This window comes from Rhipicephalus microplus, unplaced genomic scaffold (assembly GCF_043290135.1).
Source record: "Rhipicephalus microplus isolate Deutch F79 unplaced genomic scaffold, USDA_Rmic scaffold_244, whole genome shotgun sequence".
Lineage (NCBI taxonomy): Eukaryota > Metazoa > Arthropoda > Arachnida > Ixodida > Ixodidae > Rhipicephalus > Rhipicephalus microplus.
In genome coordinates this window covers 60,001-68,236 of record NW_027464815.1, presented here as the reverse complement: position 1 = coordinate 68,236, position 8,236 = coordinate 60,001, and the positions used below count along the sequence as shown (strand labels likewise).

Here is an 8,236-nt window from a genome sequence, read left to right as displayed (position 1 = left end):
TTTCGACGTGCCCGCCGGCCACCGCCGCACGAGTACGGCAAACCGCGTCTGCCGGGGCGGGGTTCGCGACGCGTACGCAATAGTGGGAACCGTCGCTCGGATGTTCGTCGTCTTTGGCCGAGCGAGTGCTGGCACTCCGGCGAAGCGAAACGGGGCCGATTCGGGCACGATATCGGCGTATTTCGACGTGCTCGCCGGCGACCGTCGCACGAGTACGGCAAAGCGCGTCTGCCGGGGCGAGGTTTGCGACGCCGACGAAAAAGTGGGAAGCGCCGCTCGGATCTTCGCCGTTTTTGCAGGAGTGAGTGGCGGCCCTCCTGCGAGACCAAGAAGCATCGACTCGCGCACGATATCGGTGTCTTTCGACGTGCCCGCCGGCCACCGCCGCACGAGTACGGCAAACCGCGTATGCCGGGGCGGGGTTGGCGACGCCGACGCAAAAGTGGGAACCGCCACTAGGATGTTCGCCGTTTTTGGCAGAGTGAGTGCTGGCACTCCGGCGAAGCGAAAGAGCGCGAATGCGCCCACGAAAGTGGCGTGTTTGGACGTGCTTGACGACGACCACCGCAGGAAAACGAAAAACCACGTCAGCCGGGGCGAGCGACCCATGGCGGTCTGGGTGCTTATCGCTGCTATTATAGGGGCACCCCGGCAGACGCAAAAAAAAAAAAAAATTTTTTTCGACATTCTTTTTTGCTCGTCGACCTCGGGTGACCCAGGTCGCAGTGGGAGCCGCGCACGAAAGCAGCGTCGCGAGACGGCTTCGCGGTCGCTAGTCGCACGAGCTCGGCAACCGCGTCTGCCGGGGCGGAGTTCGGGACGCCGACGGCTAAGTGGGAACCGCCGCTCGGATGTTCGCCGTTTGTGGCCGAGTGAGTGCTGGCACTCCGGCGAAGCCAAACGGGGCCGATTCCGGCACGATATCGGCGTCTTTCTACGTGCTCGCCGGCGACCGTCGCACGAGTACGGCAAAGTGCGTCTGCCGGGGCGGGGTTTGCGACGCGTACGCAATAGTGAGAACCGTCGCTCGGATGTTCGTCGTCTTTCGCCGAGCCAGTGCTGGCAATCCGGCGAAGCCGAACGGAGCCGATTCGGGCACGATATCGGCGTCTTTCCACGTGCTCGCCGGCGACCGTCGCACGAGTACGGTAAACCGCGTCAGCCGGGGCGGAGTTCGGGACGCCGATGCGAAAGTGGGAAGCGCCGCTCGGATCTTCGCCGTTTTTGGAGGAGTCAGTGGCGGCACTCCGGTGAAGCCAAGGTGCGCCAATTCGCGCACGATATCGGCGTCTTTCGACGTGCCCGCCGGCCACCGTCGCACGAGTACGGCAAACCTCGTCTGCCGGGGCGGGGTTTGCGACGCCGACGCAAAAGTGGGAACCGCCGCTCGGATGTTCGCCGTTTTTGGCAGAGTGAGTGCTGGCACTCCGGCGAAGCGAAAGAGCGCGAATGCGCCCACGAAAGTGGCGTGTTTGGACGTGCTTGACGACGACCACCGCAGGAAAACGAAAAACCACGTCAGCCGGGGCGAGCGACCCATGGCGGTCTGGGTGCTTATCGCTGCTATTATAGGGGCACCCCGGCAGACGCAAAAAAAAAAAAAAATTTTTTTCGACATTCTTTTTTGCTCGTCGACCTCGGGTGACCCAGGTCGCAGTGGGAGCCGCGCACGAAAGCGGCGTCGCGAGACGGCTTCGCGGTCGCTAGTCGCACGAGCTCGGCAACCGCGTCTGCCGGGGCGGAGTTCGGGACGCCGACGGCTAAGTGGGAACCGCCGCTCGGATGTTCGCCGTTTGTGGCCGAGTGAGTGCTGGCACTCCGGCGAAGCCAAACGGGGCCGATTCCGGCACGATATCGGCGTCTTTCTACGTGCTCGCCGGCGACCGTCGCACGAGTACGGCAAAGTGCGTCTGCCGGGGCGGGGTTTGCGACGCGTACGCAATAGTGAGAACCGTCGCTCGGATGTTCGTCGTCTTTCGCCGAGCCAGTGCTGGCACTCCGGCGAAGCCGAACGGAGCCGATTCGGGCACGATATCGGCGTCTTTCCACGTGCTCGCCGGCGACCGTCGCACGAGTACGGTAAACCGCGTCAGCCGGGGCGGAGTTCGGGACGCCGATGCGAAAGTGGGAAGCGCCGCTCGGATCTTCGCCGTTTTTGGAGGAGTCAGTGGCGGCACTCCGGTGAAGCCAAGGTGCGCCAATTCGCGCACGATATCGGCGTCTTTCGACGTGCCCGCCGGCCACCGTCGCACGAGTACGGCAAACCTCGTCTGCCGGGGCGGGGTTTGCGACGCCGACGCAAAAGTGGGAACCGCCGCTCGGATGTTCGCCGTTTTTGGCAGAGTGAGTGCTGGCACTCCGGCGAAGCGAAAGAGCGTGAATGCGCCCACGAAAGTAGCGTATTTGGACGTGCTTGACGGCGACCGCCGCAGGAGTACGAAAAACCACGTCAGCCGGGGCGAGCGACCCACGGCGGTCTGGGTGCTTATCGCTGCTATTATAGGGGCACCCCGGCAGACGCAGAAAGAAAAAAAAAAATGGGGACATGGCGTGCGTCACCGTGCGGCTTCGCAGCGTTGCCGAAGTCGCCGAGCCCTTCGACTGAGCCGAACGGCGGACAGGGAACGTTGGTCGGCCGTTCTAACCTGTCGGTGCCACGCCGAGACGTCGTTAAGGAAAACCGCGTCGTGGGCCTCTACGACGCCGTCGAGTCGTTGTACGTTTGGTGTCCAGCGTGTCGGCGGCGAGTAGCGGACACGTCGTTCACGACTTCGGTCTTTCGCAGTCGACGCGAACTTGCGGAGAGTCGTGGTGCCTCACGTTTTCGGCAGAAACCGCGGCGGAATTTTCCCGTGCGTGCGCGCACGACCTCGGTGCTGTGCCGTCAGCGTAGTGTTGCACAAACTCGTGGCCTACCCAAGGTGCGGTACGTTTGCGGCCGTATCCTCGGTGGGAATTTCGTGAGTAGGGTCGCAAATTCTACGACCTCGGCGGGTTTGAGAGCGACGTAGACTTGTGGCACGCTCAACATGCCACACGTTTCGGGGCACACCCGCGGTGAAATTTTCTCGAGTACGCTCGTATTAGGGCCCAAGGAGGTCTGGGTACTTATCGCTGCTATTATGTGGGGGTTCTCGTGAGCGGCGTACGCGAAAGCGACCGGGTGTCTGATATGCGGCGGGCTTCGGCCTCGTCAAGCGTGTCCTCGGGTCTGCTCCAGGGGAATCCACGGCAGTCGTCTGCAGCCTCATCCGCTTGATGCGTTAGGGGCTGGTTGTCGGACGGTGCCGTTTTACCACGATATCGAGGTGTGTTCCGTGTCGTCCTCGGGCGATTCAGATGCGAAAGCGCCGAAGACGCGGGCGTGACCCGTCGTCTGGCGGCTTTGCAGTCTCGGCTCCGTTGCTAGTTCCGGCCGGTCCACCGACAGTGCAGCGGGCTTGGGCAACCCGCACGGCGCGACCGAGTCGATGCAACGAAAAAGAGCGAGCATGAACGTGCTTCTTGCCGCACGGCTCCCACTCGTCTTTCGGGAAGGTTGTGCCGTAGCGAGCTCGAACGCCGTCATCTCGGAGTGCAAAATAAGCGTGTTGGGGCGCCTGAAGGTGGCCTCCGCCGCACACAGACTGCGTCCGGCCCGCCGAGGGCGAGGACGGACGCGCAGTCGAACGATTACCTGGTTGATCCTGCCAGTAATCATATGCTTGTCTCAAAGATTAAGCCATGCATGTCTAAGTACATGCCGAAATAAGGCGAAACCGCGAATGGCTCATTAAATCAGTTATGGTTCCTTAGATCGTTTCTTCCTACTTGGATAACTGTGGCAATTCTAGAGCTAATACATGCAGTGAGCCTGGAGCCCTTTGGGTAACGGGTGCTTTTATTAGACCAAGATCGATCGGGTTTCGGCCCGTATTGTGTGGTGACTCTGGATAACTTTGTGCTGATCGCATGGCCACGAGCCGGCGACGTTTCTTTCAAGTGTCTGCCTTATCAACTTTCGATGGTAGGTTACTTGCTTACCATGGTTGTTACGGGTAACGGAGAATCAGGGTTCGATTCCGGAGAGGGAGCCTGAGAAACGGCTACCACATCCAAGGAAGGCAGCAGGCGCGCAAATTACCCACTCCCGGCACGGGGAGGTAGTGACGAAAAATAACAATACGGGACTCTTTTGAGGCCCCGTAATTGAAATGAGTACACTCTAAATCCTTTAACGAGGATCAATTGGAGGGCAAGTCTGGTGCCAGCAGCCGCGGTAATTCCAGCTCCAATAGCGTATACTAAAGCTGCTGCGGTTAAAAAGCTCGTAGTTGGATCTCAGTTCCAGACGAGTAGTGCATCTACCCGATGCGACGGCTCGGACTGAACATCATGCCGGTTCTTTCTTGGTGCACTTCATTGTGTGCCTCGAGATGGCCGGTGCTTTTACTTTGAAAAAATTAGAGTGCTCAACGCAGGCGAGTCGCCTGAATAAACTTGCATGGAATAATAGAACAAGACCTCGTTTCTGTTCTGTTGGTTTTTGGAATACGAGGTAATGATTAAGAGGGACGGACGGGGGCATTCGTATTGCGGCGCTAGAGGTGAAATTCTTGGACCGTCGCAAGACGAACTACTGCGAAAGCATTTGCCAAGAATGTTTTCATTGATCAAGAACGAAAGTCAGAGGTTCGAAGGCGATCAGATACCGCCCTAGTTCTGACCATAAACGATGCCAACCAGCGATCCGCCTGAGTTACTCAAATGACTCGGCGGGCAGCTTCCGGGAAACCAAAGTATTTGGGTTCCGGGGGAAGTATGGTTGCAAAGCTGAAACTTAAAGGAATTGACGGAAGGGCACCACCAGGAGTGGAGCCTGCGGCTTAATTTGACTCAACACGGGAAAACTTACCCGGCCCGGACACTGGGAGGATTGACAGATTGAGAGCTCTTTCTTGATTCGGTGGATGGTGGTGCATGGCCGTTCTTAGTTGGTGGAGCGATTTGTCTGGTTAATTCCGATAACGAACGAGACTCTAGCCTATTAAATAGGTGCGGGGTTCCCAGCACCTTACAACCTTCTTAGAGGGACAAGCGGCTCCTAGCCGCACGAAACAGAGCAATAACAGGTCTGTGATGCCCTTAGATGTCCGGGGCCGCACGCGCGCTACACTGAAGGAAGCAGCGTGTCTTTATCCCTGTCTGAAAAGACTGGGTAACCCGTGGAACTTCTTTCGTGATTGGGATAGGGGCTTGCAATTGTTCCCCTTGAACGAGGAATTCCCAGTAAGCGCGAGTCATAAGCTCGCGTTGATTACGTCCCTGCCCTTTGTACACACCGCCCGTCGCTACTACCGATTGAATGATTTAGTGAGGTCTTCGGACCGATGTCCGGCGCGGCCTTTCGGTTGCGCCGGTCTGTTGGAAAGATGACCAAACTTGATCATTTAGAGGAAGTAAAAGTCGTAACAAGGTTTCCGTAGGTGAACCTGCGGAAGGATCATTAACGGATTGTGAAGGGTGAGCGCCTCAGCTGCGTCTGCGCCCGACACTTTCTGCCGCTGACCCCGTTTGGACGCGGGGTCGGCTTTTCCCCACGGGGCTGCCTGAATGTGGAGCGGCACCCCGTGACAAATTGTTGCGCCCAGCGGACGCCAACACCGCGACCTTGGACGGTCGGCCAGGTGGCGGACGCGGGTACAAACGGCGCAACGCACTCATAGGTCGGCTTTCGACCCGCCACTGCACCGTGGCTCGAAGCGCTCGAAATGCGCGACCCGACCGCTGCGGGACCGCCTAGTACTGTAAACAGGAGCGGCGGAGCGCGAACGGCGAGTCGTGGTTACGTCGGTAGAAGGCGAGGCTGCGCGTTCCCGAAACGCCAGCCGAGTGCCCTCCCGACCGTTCGAGCGTGCAAGAACGAGACCCGACAATCGCGCGGCGACTGCCAAGTACGAGAGGAACGGCACAAGCGTCGGCGGTCGGTCAAGGAACTGGCGATGTGACGGGTCCGCTGTGCACCAGTGCATACCGTCCCGCCGTCCGCGGCAAGCGCCTCCGCGTCCTCGGGTGACGGAGGCTGCCGGTCGGTTCTTGCAGGCGAGGGATCTCGCTGGCACCGGTTCGCGTTGACGCGCGGCCGGTCATGGCACGGCGATGCGACGGCCGAGGTGCGCAGTACTCGATGGAGGAACCGCACGCTCCGATGACCGTCCCGCCTTCCACGGCGTATGCGTACCGACCGTAATGGTTGCAGCAGCGCCGGCCGGCTTTTGAATTCGCCACACGAAACACGGTGCGAGATCGCGGTTAGGGGAGCGTCGACGTTGCCAGGCGTTTTGCTTGCTGCCGAGGGAAAGGCGGCACGGCCACGTCGCGCTCGTCGCGATTAGCGGGTCTGCGCGCTTTGGGAAGGTGCCGCAACGACTTGCCGAAAGAGGAAGCACGGAAGAACGAGGGACTTGGACGTCCCGACAATTGAACGCACTTGCGGCCAGGCCCTTGCTGGCTTCGTTCTTCCGCCTCGAGTAGGCTCGTACGCGGCTCCGGCGCCGAAAGTGGTCCTTGGCACCGACTTCGGTGGACGTGGGAAGTGCCGCGCAAGTACGGCGCGCCTGGCTCCACCTGTTGGCTAAAGTAGGCAGCCGGATCGGCATTTTGGTGTGCGGTGGCAAACCGTGGATGCGAAAAAAGCTTGTGCGATTTCGTGGAACAAAAAGCGGGGGTCCCCCTTTTTATGCGGAGGAGACCGACCCGCCCGCCGTGGTGAACCGCGACGCCACGGTAAAAACGGGAGAGGCTTGTCGATGGGACCGTGCATCCCGCGCTCCACGGAGGCCGGGAGGCGGCCGCCCGAGGAAATGTGTAGCCGTCGAGGCCCGCATCTGCGTGCACTCTTATCCAAATGGGTGTACCGCAGGCATTTTCTGGTTAGGCGGGCCAATGAGAGCGAGCACACAACGATACCTACGGGTCCGGCTTGGAGAACCGGCTTCGACGCCTCCCGAGTATTTATAGAGGGGTGGACCACGAAAGCACTCGCAAGTAGCGGAAGCGAAACGCCGTCCGAAACACACCGTTTGCTCGATTTGCGGCAGCCGAAAAAGGCGCGGCAGAGTTTTGGAGTCCAAGCGTGCGCTGAAAAGCGCCCTTCTTGGCCACTGTTTGGCCGAGTGCCAGAAACGTTTGGTTTTGACTGTACGGAATTGAACAAACACTTTTTCACGACTCTAAGCGGTGGATCACTCGGTTCTCGGGTCGATGAAGAACGCAGCCAGCTGCGAGACTTGGTGTGAATTGCAGGACACACTGAGCACTGATTCTTTGAACGCACATTGCGGCCTTGGGTCTTCCCTTGGCTTCGTCTGTCTGAGGGTCGGATCACATATCAAGAGAGCCTTCGGCGCACAAGGGAACGTGAGCCGTCGACTCGTTTTGACCGCGTCGGCAACACGGACAGCACGCTGAACACCTCACAGCGAGCGCCAACAGCGGCCACTCAAGGGCGAGACGGTGGCGACCGTCGTGCCAGAGCCCAACCGAAACGGGGGCGACCGACTGCATTGAGGATGTGGCACCTCGTTGAGACCGCCGCAGGACTTCGAGTCGGAAGGAAGCCTGCAGGGAAAGTGCGGTCGAGGTTGCGTACTCCTCTCTGCGACCGGGCGCGCAAGAGCTGCGAGAGCCACGGACGCGCAACTTTAACGCACGGTAAACACGAGGAGCGAAAGCCGGCCAGCAAAGCTTCTCCAGCCGTGCGCAAAGTGCGCGAGATCGCAGCCTTGCGTTGCGCTTGTTGCCCTCGAAGTAAGCAGGGTGTCCCGTAGACCGGGCGCTCGAACACGCTGCGGGGCCGTGCCTCCTCCAGGCTTTGCCGCGCGAACAGGGAACGTTCGCGCGCAAAGCGCAGGGAGGTGAGGAGGCTGCGCCCGACGTTTGCGGTTCGCTGCGTACGCGGTTGATGCGGAGAGCACGGCGCGACGACTTGCCGCGAAGCGGAAAAAGTCTCCCGCACGAGTTGGCGAAACGTTGGCGAAGCTTAAGGCGTTCTCGTCGTAGTCCGCCGTCGGTCTAAGTGCTTCGCAGTTCCCGTCCCGTTCAAAAAACTGGGCCACTCCAGTTGGGGCGGGGGCGACGCTACACGAGACGATGCCTCTCGCCAGGCTGCGTGGCTGCCCTTGCGGCGGCGGCGACTGGCCTCGGCGGTGTTTGGGCTTTCGACACGGTCGTTTATCACGCAACTGCTCGGACGACG

General features: G+C 60.1%; 2 non-coding genes across 2 annotated transcripts; both read left to right on the top strand.

The window, feature by feature from the left end:
* The first annotated feature begins 3,673 nt into the window (after window positions 1-3,673).
* LOC142792762 (small subunit ribosomal RNA) lies at window positions 3,674-5,488 on the top strand. Its single transcript, XR_012891184.1, has one exon. It is a non-coding gene; the product is annotated as a small subunit ribosomal RNA (ribosomal RNA).
* A 1,719-nt stretch (window positions 5,489-7,207) lies between these two features.
* LOC142792771 (5.8S ribosomal RNA) lies at window positions 7,208-7,360 on the top strand. The gene has a single exon (XR_012891193.1). It is a non-coding gene; the product is annotated as a 5.8S ribosomal RNA (ribosomal RNA).
* Window positions 7,361-8,236: the final 876 nt, after the last annotated feature.